The following is an 18,519-nucleotide window of genomic DNA, read 5'->3' as shown; positions in this document are numbered from 1 at the left end:
CACAGAGAATCAGTACTGTATTGGCAGTCCAGTCCAATTTATCATCCAGCTGCACTCCCAGGTATTTATAGGTCTGCACCCTCTACACAGTCACCTCTGATGATCACGGGGTCCAGGAGGGGCCTGGTCCTCCTAAAATCCACCACCAGCTCCTTGGTTTTGCTGGTGTTCAGGTGTAGGTGGTTTGAGTTGCACCATTTAACAAAGTCCTTGATGAGGTTCCTATACTCCTCCTCCTGCCCACTCCTGATGCAACCCACGATAACAGTGTCGTCAGCGAACTTTTGCATGTGGCAGGACTCCGAGTTGTATTGGAAGTTGTACATATTCACTCAGATTTGCTTTTCTGCCTTTTTGTTTGTCCATGATTTTAATAAAGATATAACTTAGGAACATGGCCAAATTTAGACAGTGATTAGATAATGAAAATTTTAAAAAATTGTTCTTAACCCTTACATGGCTACTGGCGGCAGGTGATGAGGAGTCACTTAAAGCCTATGCACACATACATAGTCTTAAATTGATTTGAGGTCTGTGAAAGTGGAACTTGGCATGGCATGTGGCATATGTATGGTGTTATAACTCAAATTGTTTTGTGTGTACTCCTTTATTGCCTTACAGACATAAGCAAAATTTTAGTATGGAATCTAAGCAAGGTTTTATACTGTACATGAGGTCCCAAAAGAGGATTAATGATGTCAAATGTACCCCACCTTCAACTCCCCCCATTCCAGCACCTGCCTTTGAATCCAAATTGCCATAGGAAGCTATCATCAGTTGAGATGTCCACACAAGACATGCTGGTAACATCAACAACACATTTTTCATTTTCCCACTTTTTTCCCACTTCCCTTTATAGAATGGTAATTAATTTGAGACCTCAAGTCTTTTCATAACTATTGTCAAACTGGAGAGAAAAAAAATCAGCGTTATCTAAAATTGTATACTGTGTATAGTAACCCTAAAATTTAAATGACCGGTTCTAATCTCTAAGGTAGTTGTCTACATGGGCACATTTCAAATATTCTGAACCTCTTCTATTATTTTTCATTCCTTGCACTGTCCATCTAAAATCAAACTAAATTGCTAGCCACAGACCTGGAGGTCATCTGCACTTTGGGAGAATCTTCAGAAATTACTATACATCAAATTGAACACTAGTGTAGTCATTGGCGAGATCTCACCAATCAGTCATCTAAAATTACATAAAATGATTAGTTGATATATCAAATGAAATAATGAATGCAAATAGGTAAATGTGCCATTTATTATCACACTTTTTCTGTTCAGTAGCAGCACTGCTTCTTTGAAAAAGCACAGAATATTTATTTTTCATAAGAATATTCTTTATAATCATTGTTATTCTTGAACTATAATTATATTATATTGTAATAATTACATACATGATGCACTTCATACCACTGACACAAAATATAATCTACAGAATATCTGCATTAGTAATGTCATTTCACTGCAAGCTTGTATTCAGCAGCAGCACAAGATCTTCATTTCTGTTATAGTACCCAAGCAAGCTTTCGATTAAGCCTGCAGCCACTTCTGAATTGAGAGTTAAACAAAAACAATAAGCAGTGCTGTATTAATATGGATCCCATAGACATGCATCAGACATTCAGGAACATATAAAAGCATGATTAGACTGAGGAGAACTGACACACAAAGGAGTACAAATAAGGGACAGAGTCTAAGTAACAAAGGGAGAGTTCAAAGCATTGAAGTATACAAAGGAAATAGTGAGTTGTAAATGAGGCTTAGGCTATGAAGTATGGCCAACCTAAGCAGATATCTCAACTAGGAGAAGGCAGTTTAACAATAACAAAAGGAGCATTGCAGAAATACAGTAGTAGACTTAATGAAAGGAAAACCAGCAACAAAAAAAGAAAAACAGAAGCATGGTCAGGATAGAAAAATGTTACATTGAAACATACAGAACAAGATTAGATGACCCTGAATGTAAATCCTAAAATTGAAATTTATTTGAGAAAAAAAAATGTAGCGCTGCTGCCTCGCAGTAAGGAGACCTGGGTTCATTTCCCGGGTCCTCCCTACGTGGAGTTTGCATGTTCTCCCCGTGTCTGCGTGGGTTTCCTCCGGGTGCTCCGGTTTCCTCCCACAGTCCAAAGACATGCAGGTTAGGTGCATTGGCGATCCAAAATTGTCCCTAGTGTGTGCTTAGTGTGTGGGTGTGTGTGCACCCCGCGGTGGGCTTGTGCCCTGCCCGGGGTTTGTTTCCTGCCTTGCCAGCAGACCCCCGTGACCCTGTGTTAGGATATAGCAGGTTGGATAATGGATGGATGGATGAAAAAAAAAATGTTGCTTTGGTAAATATTGAAAACTTTGCTGTAGCAACTATAAAAGGAAAACATTCAGGACCCTAAAACATAATCTGTGACAAGTTGTGTGTGCTTCTAGAAATGTACACAGTGCAAAAGTTTAATTCTCACATATAATTTTGATTAGTTTAGAGCATATGAAAAACATGACCCCTATTTGACAAAGCATAATCAACTGTTCTGGCAGAATGATTCTGTAGACTAGAGACAATATTGCAACATCATGGATTTGGTTTCAAAGGATTAATGGCTCACTTGAGAGGCACAGCAATATAATGTTACAAATACCGTTGTACACTTCTCAATTAGAATGTCTAAAAAGCCTATTGTTGCTAATAAATTTTCCTTTCTCTTATTATTTTTTATGTTATTTTATTGCTTTTTCATCAAATCACATTAGCCTATTTTTATGTTTCAATCTCAAATTAAGGCACATTTACTTGGATGCACTGTCATTATACACAAATTACTCTATAAAACCAATGCTATTTTGAAAATTAAATTATATAAGTAGTATATTCTCTGTATATATAAATATATGTGTATGTATCAAAGTTGATCATAATTTAAGTTTCATGTTCTATTACTGTAGTGGGAAGTCAAGCAAAATGACACCTTTTATTGGCTAACTAAAAAGATTACAATTTGCAAGCTTTCGAGGCAACTCAGTTCCCCATCTTCAGGCAAGATGTAATTAGGTGTCATTTTGCTTGACTTCTCACTACATCCATAATGGCTAACACAGTACAACACCCAGTGTCCTATTGCTGATATTTCTAAATCTATCAGGGTCTTTTGTGCCATGGAGCAGCACACATAACTTTTTGATAACATTCATTTTGAGAAAGAAACTCATTTTGTAACAGAAACAAAGGTGATTGAACGTATGTTTAAAAAATGAAAATATTTTGAAAATTCTCTAAATGATTGCATTAAAATCTAAATTTACAAGGTTGACAAAAACAGAAGCATGGTCATGATATGAAATTTATATCTAAATTGATTATTATGATTATTTAATGAAATATTATTAAAAAGCTAGTGAAAAAGAAAACATCCCATTCGTAGATATGTGTAAAATCAGGCAATTGAATCCCAATATCATGCACTGACATATAAGTTTAAAATGATCATGTTAGTTCTCTGAAGCCCGTGGTGTGAACTGTATTCTTGGAAATTTGAAGCTTTCGAAATTAAAATATTTTTCATTTAATAATAATATAATAATATATAAATATTAAGTCACCTTTCTGCCTCATCCCACATTTTGGCCCTGATCCAGTTTAGAACACTTCATGATTACAGTAGTGGAAGCTAGATTAAGAAGTGATATTTAAGAATAAGGGGGATGTGCAGGACTGCAGTAACTACAGGGGAATAAAATTGATGAGCCACAGCATGAAGTTATGGGAAAGAGTAGTGGAAGCTAGGTTAAGAAGTGAGGTGATGATTAGTGAGCAGCAGTATGGTTTCATGCCAAGAAAGAGCACCACAGATGCAATGTTTGCTCTGAGAATGTTGATGGAGAAGTTTAGAGAAGGCCAGAAGGAGTTGCATTGCGTCTTTGTGGACCTGGAGAAAGCATATGACAGGGTGCCTCGAGAGGAGCTATGGTATTGTATGAGGAAGTCGGGAGTGGCAGAGAAGTATGTAAGAGTATGTAAGAGTTGTACAGGATATGTACGAGGGAAGTGTGACAGTGGTGAGGTCTGCAGTAGGAGTGACGGATGCATTCAAGGTGGAGGTGGGAATACATCAGGGATCGGCTCTGAGCCCTTTCTTATTTGCAATGGTATGGACAGATTGACAGGTGAGATTAGACAGGAGTCCCCATGGACTATGATGTTTGCTGATGACATTGTGATCTGTAGTGAGCAGGTTGAGGAGACCCTGGAGAGGTGGAGATATGCTTTGGAGAGGAGAGGAGTGAAGGTCAGTAGGAACAAGACAGAAAATGTGTGCAAATGAGAGGGAGGTCAGTGGAATCGTAAGGATGCAAGGAGTAGAGTTGGCGAAGGAGGATGAGTTTAAATACTTGGGATCAACAGTACATAGTAATGGGGATTGTGGAAAAGAGGTGAAAAAGAGAGTGCAGGCAGGGTGGAATGGGTGGAGAAGAGTGTCAGGGGTAATTTGTGACAGACGAGTATCAGCAAGAGTGAAAGGGAAGGTCTACAGGACGGTAGTGAGACCAGCTATGTTATATGGGTTGGAGACGGTGGCACTGACCAGAAAGCAGGGGATAGAGCTGGAGGTGGCAGAGTTGAAGATGCTAAGATTTGCACTGAGTGTGACGAGGATGGGTAGGATTAGAAATTAGTACATTAGAGGGTCGGCTCAGGTTGAACAGTTGGGAGACAAAGTCAGAGAAGCGAGATTGCGTTGGTTTGGTCATGTGCAAAGGAGAGATACTGAGTATATTGGGAGATGGATGTTAACAATAGAGCTGCCAGGGAAGAGAAAAAAAGAAAGGCCTAAGAGGAGGTTTATGGATGTGGTGAGAGAGGACATGCAGGTGAAGGGTATAACAGAGCAAGATGTAGAGCAGGGGTCCCGGGCAGCAGGCGTCTGACAGCCAGGCCACGAGAGAACTGCTGGCAATGGAGACTCACTCAGACTTTTCAGAACGCTTGGCGGGTGGGGCTTTGCAGCGGTGCAGAGAGAGGAGAGAGACCGAGGTGAGAGAGTATTACAACAAAGTATTTTTATGGACCCGACAGTTTCCCCATATGACGCGATTCTATAGAAATCTCGTTACTACGCAGTACATTCAGCAGACACTTTCATTACAACGAAGTGACCTTGAAATGCCTGAATGAATCATCCACAGAGCAGTTAGATCTGTGGTCGCAGCTCAGTTGTGCACATTTACACAACAATCCCCAAACAAACATTGTAAACAAAATTTCTTTCTTCCAACTTTCCTCATACTGTTTTTTTTTTTTTTTGCTGTTTTTGTTTTCTGTGGTTTTCACTGATACCTTTTGCTTATTGCTTGTCAACATTTGAAAAACATCCATTGAAATTTAACTCATTGTCACCCTCCTATAGAAACGATCTGTGACCCATTTGTGAATAAGCCAGGTGAATCAACTTTGTCTGTGCTTGAAGAGAATCAACTGCTTGAGGTTGCAAATGATGGTGGCCTTAAAAGTATGTTTTAGACAACTTCAAAAATGATAAGTGTTAATGTTTGTGATGTGCAATCTGTTGGAATGACAAATGCAATGCATATGTCTTTGTTATATGCAAAAAAAGAAGAAAAATCTCGAGTTGCAAACATATGCGACTGCTGCATTTGAAGACAGTTTTTATGTGGTTCAGTGATGTTGATTCAAGAAACATTCCTATTAATGCGGCACTCATTCAAGAAAATGTGAGGTTTCTAAATTCTCTTGGGACCTCCATCAACGGGACAACACGCTGAAGAGCACCCCGAAGTGCGATCACCACATCTGTTTAAGACTGTTTATCTGTTACCGGTGCAACAGCAGCTCACAGCTCTACTGTGAAGCAATCGTGCTTCGGGACACACTTCAACATGATGTTCCCGTTGGGTGGGTGGATTCCCAAAAGAGTTCAGAAACCTCACAATATGAACTGGCATTCAGGTACTACGGCACCCCACCTTTACCCACTCTGTAGACTCAGTATCCAGCCAGGCTGGAGGAGTGCTGGAGGAGCCTGAGAAGGAAAATCTGAGGCAGCGGTGGAGCAGCAGAACATAGGGCAAAGGCAGAAGATACCCATTGTTCAAGTTGGCAGATAAAGTGGCTGCATTCAAAGCCAAACTTGATTTATGGGGCCGACAAGTAAACATTGGGAATTTTGATATGTTTCAAACTTTAGCAGAGGTTGTTAAAGATACCAAGCCAGGGCCTTCTTTCTCCCAACTGGTGTATGATAACCTATCTCAGCTTTCAATAGAGTTTGAGCATTATTCCCAACCACAAAAGACCCCCGAAATGGGAAGGAATGGATCTGTGACCCATTTGTGAATAAGCCAGGTGAATCAACTTTGTCTGTGCTTGAAGAGGATCAACTGCTTGAGGTTGCAAATGATGATGGCCTTAAAAGTATGTTTGAGACAACTTCAAATCTCCATACGTTTTGGATTAAAATCAAGGCGGAATATCCTGAGGTTGCCACAAAAGCACTGAAAAGTCTGCTTCCATTTCCAACATCCTATCTTTGTAAGGCAGTGTTTTCTGCAGTGACAGCAACCAAAACGAGATTACGGAGTAGACTGAACATAAGCAACACACTTCGCGTGTCACTGTCTTCCATACCCCCCAAATGGGATCGTCTGGTTGCAGGAACACAAGCTCAGGGCTCCCATTGATTCTGCATTATGGTAAGTTGTATAATTTCTATTACGATATTATAACTTAACAATAATAGAAATGTAATGTAAATTGTGTATAAAACTGCCCCACAAACCCGCCCCGAATCCTCAACCCCACCCCCTCCAAACCCCCATCCCTGGAAAAATTTGCTTCTAGTAAAGTGGTCCTTGCTGTCAAAAAGGTTGGGGACCACTAATGTAGAAGACAGGAAGATATGGAAAAAGATGATCTGCTGTGGAAACCCCTAATGGGAGCAGCACAAGGAAGAAGAAGAAGATTTTTATTTTTAAAACTAACTTTGCTATCTGTCTAAGACAGGGGTTGAAATCTAAATAGTCAATATAGACCTCAGTGTTTATGTTTGCAGTGCACCATGTAATACACATGTCTCAGTTATGTGCCATTTGCTATGGGATTCATAAGAGCCATGTTAATGTTTGTGATGTGAAATCTATTGGAATGATGAATTTAATGCATTTTATTACTGAAAATGCTTGCAATGCACCATCTTTTGGAAAGACAGACGCATAACAACAGGACAAACACACAGACAGACACACAAAAACATCCTTTTATTAAGGTAAATATTAAAACTCATTCATTACAAATGTCCTTAACTTTATCCACTGTTTGTAGTTGTAAGAATATTAGTTCTTTGGGTTTTTTTTTTTCATTTTATAGCAGAAACTTGGGGTGCATTAATCAAAATTATTGGTATGACATTACTCCTAAAAGTGATTCGTTGGAATGACCTATTTCAGTTATATGTGAAATTACTGATTTAAGTGATTAAATATAATTAATACTTAATTCAATATGGTTAACCAAACATTGGCCAAGTAAGTTACCACAACTGCAGTGTAATAAATTGGCATTATGTAATTTGTTTGATTTTTTTTTTGTTTTATGTTGATCACACTGGAAACACACAGATTGTGTTAAACCAAACTACTGCAGGGTATCCAAACACATTGTTCATATGTTCATAGCATACACTCAAATAACTTGAAAATTTCCTGAATGTAGATTAACTCTATAGAATAAAACCAACACACCTAACAGATTTTAAATTTTAACTATTGCTATCAATGAATGAATCATACTAGATAACATAATTATTATATAAGAAAAACTGTTTACAACTCATGGAGGGTTAAACCGGTCTTTAATGAATAAATATATTCACTGGAAAAGAAGTTATTACTACCAGATAGAGAACCTAACTGAGTTTGAAATCTTTATTTTGCCGTCTTATGATCAGGGCTAAAAAAAAACAAACATCAGAGAAAAGCTGACTACAGTACATCAATCATTTACATAAGAACATAAGAAAACAGATTTCACATTTCATATTATGTTTGCAAAATAACAGACTTGAGATTTGAAGGTCCCCAGTTTACTACTAAATCCATACAAATGATGCCTACAATACAACTCAATTGTATACTTTTTCTCTTACCACATCTTTCCAAGTTCTCATTTCAGGACCATATGTAAATGGTGATAATGACAAAGGTGTCCTGAGATTTTTCAAACAGGAAATCCAGAAATTTTGGGGTAAGGCAGTTAAGTTCACTAATCAAAGCACTAGAAAATGGTAATGTGCTATGTGTTGATTAGCACATCCAAGTAAAAATTTCACTGTAGTCTGTGCATGTGACAATAATGGCCCTATCACCCTATTACCTTAACCTGCTACCATCAGATGGAGAGGAAAGGTATATTCTTGTAATGTAGTGTGTGCAACAAGTTTGCCAAGACAAACTAGCTGAAAGCCACCTTTTTTTTTTAATTATAAAGTGCCTTTCTCAGACAGAGTCACAAAGCACTGTACACCATAGAAAACAATTTAAACACACAGTTACAAACAATAAAAAATAAAATTAAACCAATATTTCAATCAATGTACCAAAAAAAGGAAGAGCTAAAAACGGTTCCCCGTATGCTAACCAAAAGGTGCTTCTTTAAATATAGCAAGTGTATCAGCAGCCCATGAAGCACAAGGAAAGCTAATCCACCATTTCAGTGCAACGGACTGAAAGGCTCAATCCCCACAAGTCTTTAGCCAAGTATGCGGAACAATAAGAAGACCTGGTTAGATGATTTAAGTGCGCAGCTGGTAGTATAATATTGTAAAAAAAATCTGAAATATATTTTGCCGTTTGACCGTGCAGAGCCCTATAGGAGATTTCTAAAATTTTAAAACTGATTCTAAACTCCACCACAAGCCAATGAAGAGAAGATAAAATCATAGTAATATGAGACCACTTAATGGAGAGTGGGTTAACAATCTAGCAGTAGCATTTTGAATAGACTGAAGATGCATCAGTGATGTCTTGTTTAAACATAAATAAAGAATTACAATAATCCCGTGTCTGTGTGGGTTTCCTCCGGGTACTCTGGTTTCCTCTCACAGTCCAAAGACATGCAGGTTAGGTGCATTGGTGATCCTAAATTGTCCCTGGTGTGTGTGTGTGTGTGCCCTGCGGTGGGCTGACGCACCCTGCCTTGCACCCTGTGTTGGCTGGGATTGACTCCAGCAGACCCCTGTGACCCTGTGTTAGGATATAGCAGGTTGGCTAATGGATGGGGCGGCACGGTGGCGCAGTGGTAGCGCTGCTGCCTCACAGTTAGGAGACCCAGGTTCGCTTCCCGGGTCCACCCTGCGTGGAGTTTGCATCTTCTCCCCGTGTCTGCGTGGGTTTCCTCCAGGCGCTCCAGTTTCCTCCCACAGTCCAAAGACATGCAGGTTAGGTGGATTGGTGATTCTAAATTGGCCCTAGTGTGTGCTTGGTGTGTGGGTGTGTTTGTGTGTGTCCTGCGGTGGGTTGGCACCCTGCCCGGGATTGGTTCCCTGCCTTGTGCCCTGTGTTGGCTGGGATTGGCTCCAGCAGACCCCCGTGACCCTGTGTTCGGATTCAGCGGGTTGGAAAATGGATGGATGGATGGATGGATAATGGATGGACGGAAAATGTGAAAAAACAAAAGTATATGACTTATGGCGTGGAAAAAATGCTGTAACATATAGTTTTTTACTTTCCCTTGAAGCATTTTATAAATGGGTGATGATAATACCGTTTATGAAAATATCCAGGAGATAAACTCCCATGCCCAGCAGCAGTCTTTTATCCCACATTATAGTGCTCAAAAACAACCTGATCTGCGGGCCAACAAGACCACCTGACAACACTGCTGTGTGACCTTCTATTGTGTATTCATGTGGTCCTGTACCAAAGAAATTTGTTTGTTTTGTTTTATAACATAAAGATAGTTAATATGACATTCAAAAGAATCACTTCAATTGTATCGCAAATGGATATACTGTATAAAGCCTGCTGACACAAATCAAATTCAGTTCAGACAGCAGTGTAGAGGTGACATATCTCAAGAATCGTGTTTAAAACTTAAAAATGTAATTTTGAGCATTGTCAGCCTAAAATAATTGAATAATTGCAGCATACCTCAAAAATCACTTCTTTGAGTAGTGTTAATATGACACCTAAGAAATATATGGTTGGAAAACATATCTTAAACATGTCTATTTGAATAAATCCATCTTGAGATAGCCTTGCAAACCAACATACTCCAAGAATCATTTGTATTTTGAGTGGATATGTTATTTGTTCACTTTGAAATTATATAATTTTAATATGCATTATCAAGCAGCTTTATTCTCACTGAGCTTCCACCTCTAGATTACAGAGTCCTAGCTGTGGTCTTGTGCCCTGTGCATTCTTTTTCAAAACCGGCATGTTCTTAGAAAAAGAATTACTTCAGGGGAACTGCATAATGCTGACTTATAGAAACCAAGGTCACACTAAGATCTTCTTCACCATAGGCCTTAGACTTCTGAGTGGCAGAGTTTCATGTAAAAATAAGTTAGGGGATTTTATTAATGTGTTACCAATGAATAGGCTGCAGCCTTGAATACAATTTACAGGTGATCCATTGTTTTTTGCTTTGGGCAATCTCATTTATGATTTTCTTTAGTGTATAATGAATTTCTCATTATATTGTCTGTTTTTTTGTGATTTGTTTTCAATCCTGTGGTATAATATTTACATTAAACAATGTCATCTCCAGACAGAGGAGCAGTTTCAGCGACAGACTGCTGTCACTGTCCTGCTCCACTGACAGACTGAGAAGATCATTCCTCCCCCAAACTATGCGACTCCTCAATTCCACCAGAGGGGGTAAACGTTGAACATTATTCAAGTTATTGGCTGTTTTTTACCTGCATTTTTTAATTTAATATTTTTTGCTGCTGGAGTATGTGAATTTCCCCCTGGGATTAATAAAGTATCTATCTATCTATCTATCTATCTATCTATCTATCTATCTATCTATCTATCTATCTATCTATCTATCTTGAGAGAGTAATCCTCAAAATGATAATGATGATGGAAACAATAAATTAATTTATATGTTAGTATAACAAAATATAAGAAGAATATAAAGAATATATCAGTTCAGTTAGCAGAGCACATAAATGTAGCACTTTAAAGATCAATAAAAGTCACAGCATCAAGAAAAATTAAATAAATAATAAAAACAATGAACAATAAGGCAACCGTTTAATATCTAACATGACCTGATCAATAAAAGTAATAGTAGTATGGTGAGCAGGATTATTCAACTCAAGTTAACTTTGTTATAAATTAAAGGTCAAACAGGTTAAGTAGAGCCATTCAGTGTCTGGCTGCAATAAGACAGAAGACATATCACTCATGGGGCAAAAGGGGGATATGTAGTGATCCTTTTGGTTTTAATTCTCAACAAAAATTACAAGCACATTGATCAGAATGTCAATTTTGCATTTTGTTAAACTGTATAAGAAAAAAAGTGTTGGAATAAGAAAGTGCCCTGCTATTGTAATCCTTGGAGCAGAAGTGTGGAGTCACCTGCCCTAATTGGGCATTTTCTCTGAGCTGTGGATGGAAAAAGGGGCAAGATGGTCAGTGACAGCAGCCCATCATGTCCTAGAAAGGTAGTGCCTACCTCCAACAAGACCAGAAGATGACCCTGTGACACATGTGTGACAACCCCTTGCTAACCTAAAAATTGCATGTGTCTTTAGTTCTTCTTCTTCTTCTTTCGGCTGCTCCCGTTAGGGGTTGCCACAGCGGATCATCTTCTTCCATATCTTTCTGTCCTCTGCATCTTGTTCTGTTACACCCATCACCTGCATGTCCTCTCTCACCACATCCATAAACCTTTGCTTAGGCCTTCCTCTTTTTCTCTTGCCTGGCAGCTCTATCCTTAGCATCCTCTTCCACAATCCCCATTACTCTGTACTGTTGATCCCAAGTATTTAAACTCATCCACCTTCGCCAACTCTACTCCCTGCATCTTCACCATTCCACTGACCTCCCTCTCATTTACACACATGTATTCTGTCTTGTTCCTACTGACCTTCATTGCTCTCCTCTCTAGAGCATATCTCCACCTCTCCAGGGGTCTCCTCAACCTGCTCCCTACTATCGCTATAGATCACAGTGTCATCAGCAAACATCATAGTCCACGGGGACTCCTGTCTAATCTCGTCTGTCAACCTGTCCATCACAATTGCAAATAAGAAAGAGCTCAGAGCTGATCCCTGATGTAATCCCACCTCCAACTTGAATGCATCCGTCACTCCTACCGCAGACCTCACCACTGTCACACTTCCTTCATACATATCCTGTACAACTCTTACGTACTTCTCTGCCGCTACCGACTTCCTCATACAATATCACAGCTCCTCTCAAGGCACCCTGTCATATGCTTTCTCCAGGTCCACAAAGACGCAGTGCAACTCCTTCTGGCCTTCTCTAAACTTCTCCATCAACATTCTCAGAGCAAACATTGCATCTGTGGTGCTCTTTCTTGGCATGAAACCATACTGCTGCTCACTAATCATCACCTCACTTCTTAACCTAGCTTCCACTACTCTTTCCCATAACTTCATGCTGTGGCTCATCAATTTTATTCCCCTGTAGTTACTGCAGTCCTGCACATCCCCCTTATTCTTAAATATCGGCACCAGTACACTTCTTCTCCACTCCTCAGGCATCCTCTCACTTTCCAAGATTCCATTAAACAATCTGTTAAAAACTCTACTGCCATCTCTCCTAAACACCTCCATGCTTCCATAGGTATGTCATCTGGACTAACAGCCTTTCCATTTTTCATCCTCTTCATAGCTGTCCTTACTTCCTCCTTGCTAATCCGTTATACTTCCTGATTCACTATCTCCACATCATCCAACCTCTTCCCTCTCTCGTTCTCTTCATTCATCAGCCTCTCAAAGTAGGCTTTCCATCTGCTCAACACACTCTCCTCAATTGTGAGTACGATTCCATCTTTATCCTATGTCACCATAACCTGCTGCACATCTTTCCCAGCTCGGTCTCTCTGTCTAGCCAATCGGTACAGGTCCTTTTCTCCTTCCTTAGTGTCCAACCTCTCATACAACTCATCATACGCCTTTTCTTTAGCCTTCGCCGCCTCTCTCTTCACCTTGTGCCTTATTTCCTTGTACTTTTTTCTACTTTTTGCATCTCTCCGACTATCACACTTCTTTTTTGCCATCCTCTTCCTCTGTATACTCTCCTGTATTTCCTCATTCCACCACCAGGTTTCCTTTTCCTCCTTCCTCTTTCCAGATGTCACGCCAAGCACCCTTCTTGCTGTCACCCTTACTACATCTGCTGTAGTTTCCCAGCTATCTGGTAACTCTTCACTGCCACCCAGTGCCTGTCTCACCTCCTCCCTAAACTCATCCTTGCAGTCTTCCTTTTTCAACTTCCACCATTTGATCCTTGGCTCTGCCCTCACTCTCTTCCTCTTCTTGATCTCCAACGTCATCCTACAGACCACCATCCTATGCTGCTTAACTACACTTTCCCCTGCCACCACTTTGCAGTCTTGAATCTCCTTCAGATCAACTCTTCTGCATAGGATGTATTCTACCTGTGTGCATCTTCCTCCACTCTTGTACGTCACCCTATGTTCTTCCCTGTTCTTAAAATACATATTCACCACAGCTATGTCCATCCTTTTGGCAAAATCCACTATCCTATGACCTTCTTCATTCCTCTCCTTAACACCATACCTACTCATCACCTCCTCGTCTCCTCTGTTCCCTTCACCAGCATGTCCATTGAAATCCGCTCCAATCACCACTTTCCGTTCCTTTGGTACACTGTTCATCACTTCATCCAACTCACTCCAAAAATCTTCTTTCTCACCCATTGCACACCCAACTTGCAGTGCATATGCACTAACAACATTCATCGTCACATCTCCAATTTCCAGCTTCATAATCATTACTCTGCCTGACACTCTTTTCACCTCCAAAACACTCTTGACATACTGTTCCTTCAGAATAACTCCCACCCCATTTCTCCACCCATCCACACCATGATAACACAATTTGAATCCACCTCCAATTCTCCTGGCCTTACTCCCCTTCCATTTAGTCTCTTGCATGCACAATATATCAACCTTCCTTCTCTCATATCTGCTAACTCTCTCCCCTTACCAGTCATACTGCCAACATTCAAAGTTCCTACCCTCAGTTTCACATTCTTTACTTTCCTCCTCTCCTACTGCCTCTGGACACGCCTCTCCCCTCTTCTTCTTCTTCTTCGGCCAACAGTAGCCCAATTTCCACCAGCACCCTGTTGGCTAACAGTACTGGTGGCGGTCGTTGTTAACCTGGGGCTCAACTGATCCGGTATGGATATTTGTATTGTTGTCCGCATATTGATTTGGCAAAATTTTACACCGGATGCCCTTCCTGACGTAACCCTCCCAATTTATCTGGGCTTGGGACCAGCACGAAGAAACACACTGCTTTGTGCATCCCCTGTGGCTGGGCTTACATGTGTCTTTAGTTGAAAGCTAAAATTTGAGTCTTCTGGGAGTCGTGGATGTGAATGGTGTATTTTTAGTTAGATGAACCAGAGGGTTCCAGAGGACCTATCCTGTCCCCTTCCACTCAGTTTTTCATTTAAAGTTGAACTAGGAGGAGTGTTAGAACAAACAATCGACTGGTTCGAGGGATAGTGACCAGAGGGATGGAAAATAAAGTGGGAAAATAAAGATGGGGAAAAAAAATGTTTAGGGCTTGGGACAATGAATTTGTCACATGAGAAGTGAACAGTCATGATAAGGACAGACTGATTATAACCCTGCAGAGTATAATCCTGTAGAGAGAGCTCAGGTGTTTCTTGCCTTCTTTGCTTTCTATTTAATTTGCACCTTGTTCAGCCCTTCCCTGTCATCGTTTATAGGGTTAATAGAGTTATTATTGTCATGTTAGATCATTAGGACAATTGTGATGAGAACAAAGTATCATTGTATCTAACCATACAACCTAATTTCCTGGATGCTTTGGCTTTCTTAGTCTCATTATGGGTTAAAGGACATATTGAAAGTGCCTATGTTTGTTCGCACCAGTATAGCTCTAAAGCAAAAGGCGAAAATATACACTTCATTTTTACTTAACCTTTTGTATTTTTTTTTCAACATAGGTTTTCATTTTTATTTAACCCTTTGTATTTTTAGTTGATGTGAGTGTTCAGAAAACACACACTAATGCCTTCTACATGCCAAAGAAGTACATGTTAATTGTTATCTCTAAACTGACCTGGTGTAATTAGTGTGCCCTATAATGCACTGGAATTCCCAGGACTGTAGGAGAACTGTGCACCATGGCCAGTAGGGAAATCACAGCCAACACAGAGAGAAAATGCTGTTTGAATAATTCAGACTCAAAATTAGGGTCCCAAAAAGGCTGGAAACAACTGAAGAGTAGATCTACCTTGCACCCAGTGGCCCCAAGTATAGTCCATGTCTTCTTTGACCCTGTAATGAAAATGATATTCAGAAAATGGATGGATATTGTTTTTATCAGCAGGCTAAAATGATGTGTATTTAATTTTATTTACTTACATTATGATGAGAAAATGGCATGATAATATACAATGATTAATGTATACAAAGGTTTAAAAATCTTTACAAACACTAATTTATAAAATCTGCAGATTTTCAGTTCATATGTTTGCTTGGAATTTACGTATCCTTAGTCATCTTAAAAAATATGATGGTTAATTCACAAGTTGTATTTAATGCAGTTCCGATTCATTTTTCTATTAAAGCAGTTGGCCCATCAGATCAGGAAAAACCATGAGTGGCCATCTGTTGCTGGAAGGCAGCCTGATCTTTTTGTCCGAAAAGCAATTTGTAATACAGTGCATGCAGTGAAACTACAGGATAATTTCATTTTTAAGAACATACTAACAAATTCAAAACCTTGAAATAAAATGAAAAAAATGAATTTGAAAATAGTAGTTTGCTTCAGTTCCATAGATTATGAAAGAACAATTCATCCACTTGAAATAAAGTGGAAAAGAGATGAATAAAGGCTGCTGTCACTATTAAAGCTCAGGCAGATTGTTTCTCCGGGTGGTGCATTATCCCCAAGAATAAGTTTAAGTCCTTCATAAATGCTCTCAGCGGGTTATCTTTGGTTTCCTGCTGTGTAAGTGCTTTGTGTTTCTCCAATATCTTTACAGAAATTGTCTCTTCACAAAATGAATCATTTCTCACACAAAAAAAAACATTTTATGTGGAAAAGTAAAAGTAAACCAAAAGCTACCAGTTCCAGGGAGTGCATCACTCTTAGAGGGAAGTACTAAAGGTAAGTTCTAGTAAGTGGGCAAAATGGTGGCAAAGTTGTTAACCCTATTATCTCTAGAGTCTTTGATCCAGTACTGCTTGCATGGAGTTTGCATATTTTCCCCGTGCTTCCATGCCCTTCAGTATTCCACCTACATCCCAAAGATGCTAGTGGTGGATTTATTGGCAGCTCTCAACTGGACATTTATATATACGTGCATGTGCTAGCTTGCCTTACAGTGGTCAAATCGTGTTAAGGGATACCGAATTCTATTGAAAAGCCAAAACTTCTATGACAATAATTTTAGTATAATTAATTATTTCTGCAAAGCAAAATCTACCAGAGCAATTTTTCTGAAGGTCAACAGGTTTCTAGCATTCTATGTTGCAAAGTTGAAATTTTTACCCTGTCACATACATACCTACTGTAAATTTGTGAACAATTATAAGGTCCAGTAAGGACCATGTACATTTCTGTGCATGCATATTTTAAGGAAAAATAAAATGCAACACATTATATGACAAAACCTGTTGTAGACCACCAGGGGGCGCACCAGCTGCCCCGACACAGACAGATGTGGGACACAAGTGCAAACACAAGCTTTTATTTATTTTTTTTTTCCTGCGGGAAACACATGTACAGCACAGTTCAGACCTACACAATAGCACTATCATAGTGGTCTAAATTAATTTCAATTATAAAGCAGAGAATAATTGATCACATAAGTACAGTATTCATGTTGGTCTAGTTTTTAAAATATCAAACAAAGCACCATCATTAATGTATGCTAGCGTTATCAAACCAAACTGCCATACACTGGAGTCGCACTAATACTTCAGTGATCCATTTTTTAGCCAATTTATTCCAATTTATGTTTGAGGTGGGACAAATAATGAAACAATCTAAATACAAATAAAATATTTAATGTTTATTTTTCTGTTAATAGCTTAATATTCTTCAGTTTACCTAAACCATATCAGTGCTTACATTATATGTAGTAGCTTATTTATTTATAAGGCTGAGTCTTGCAGAGACATGAGCCCAGCTTCCTATTAATCAGCTAATTTATGTTACTTCAGAGTTCCCAGAATCCAATTCCTTTTCCAATAAAGGTGAAATTAATTAGTCCAGCCATTGGTGAGTAAGATGGATGAGGGTCTCTGGTCAATGTCCTGGAGCAACTTAAGTCCCTCTGTGTCATTCTGTAATCAATGGTGTTTGCCATATTCAATGAGCAAATAAATCACAAAAAGGCACCAATATTATTGTGAGTACAAATACCCAACCATGAATTGGTCTTCACGGCAAGAATCTGAACTCTTCAGTAGCAAGGTGGCTACCCGTGAGTTATGTTTCTTAGTGTTTATTCCAGTATTAAAATAAGAATTTTAACAGGCATTCTTGAAATTGTTTGATTTTCTATTGAACACGTTTTTACAAAATTTTTATAAAACAGGGATATTTTCCCCTAGTGGGAAGTAATTGATCTCTGGGTCAAACTGAACAGTGTGCTGGGACAAGCTGTACTGTATAGATGTCATTTTTTGTGTTGGACTGCCATTGCATGACAGGAGTGTTAATGTCTTGTGTCCATTGCTGCCCTTATGGCCTCTGACTTACAACACTTATGACTTTGCTAAGTTGATGGATCACAGATATGTTGTGCTTCTGCTTCTTTTGGCTGTCTAGTTCAAATATACTTAATGTTAACATTTATTAAACGTTAAGCCTACACTGATGAGTGAGGCACATAAAATGGTTTCACCTTTGCTCATTAAATATCACAAGAGCGCTTAATTTTGAACCAGCTTTTAAGGCTTATATGTGCACCACAACTCAACATAGAATGGTGCACTAGCAAGCATATTTATTTAAGTAAATATATTTTCATATTATAAGAGGCAAAGTGAGGTGTAAAATAAAAACTTTTTTTTGTTTTTGGATGCTTAAAACATTACCTACTAGTCATTCCCCGGGGCTCCGCCCGCGTAGTAGTGAAACAGGACAAACTTTAAAATCAATAAACAAAAAGGTATCGCTAGCTAAGTGGAGGCAAGTTACGCTACAAAACACAGAGGTAGACCAACTCCTCACTCCTGACATCATGCTTCCCTCTCCCCTCTGCCCACAGCCTTGGTCTTGGATTAGCGCAAATATA

Source organism: Erpetoichthys calabaricus, chromosome 5 (genome assembly GCF_900747795.2).
Source record: "Erpetoichthys calabaricus chromosome 5, fErpCal1.3, whole genome shotgun sequence".
Lineage (NCBI taxonomy): Eukaryota > Metazoa > Chordata > Cladistia > Polypteriformes > Polypteridae > Erpetoichthys > Erpetoichthys calabaricus.
The sequence above is the reverse complement of the archived record's forward strand: the minus strand, read 5'-3'. Positions refer to the sequence as shown.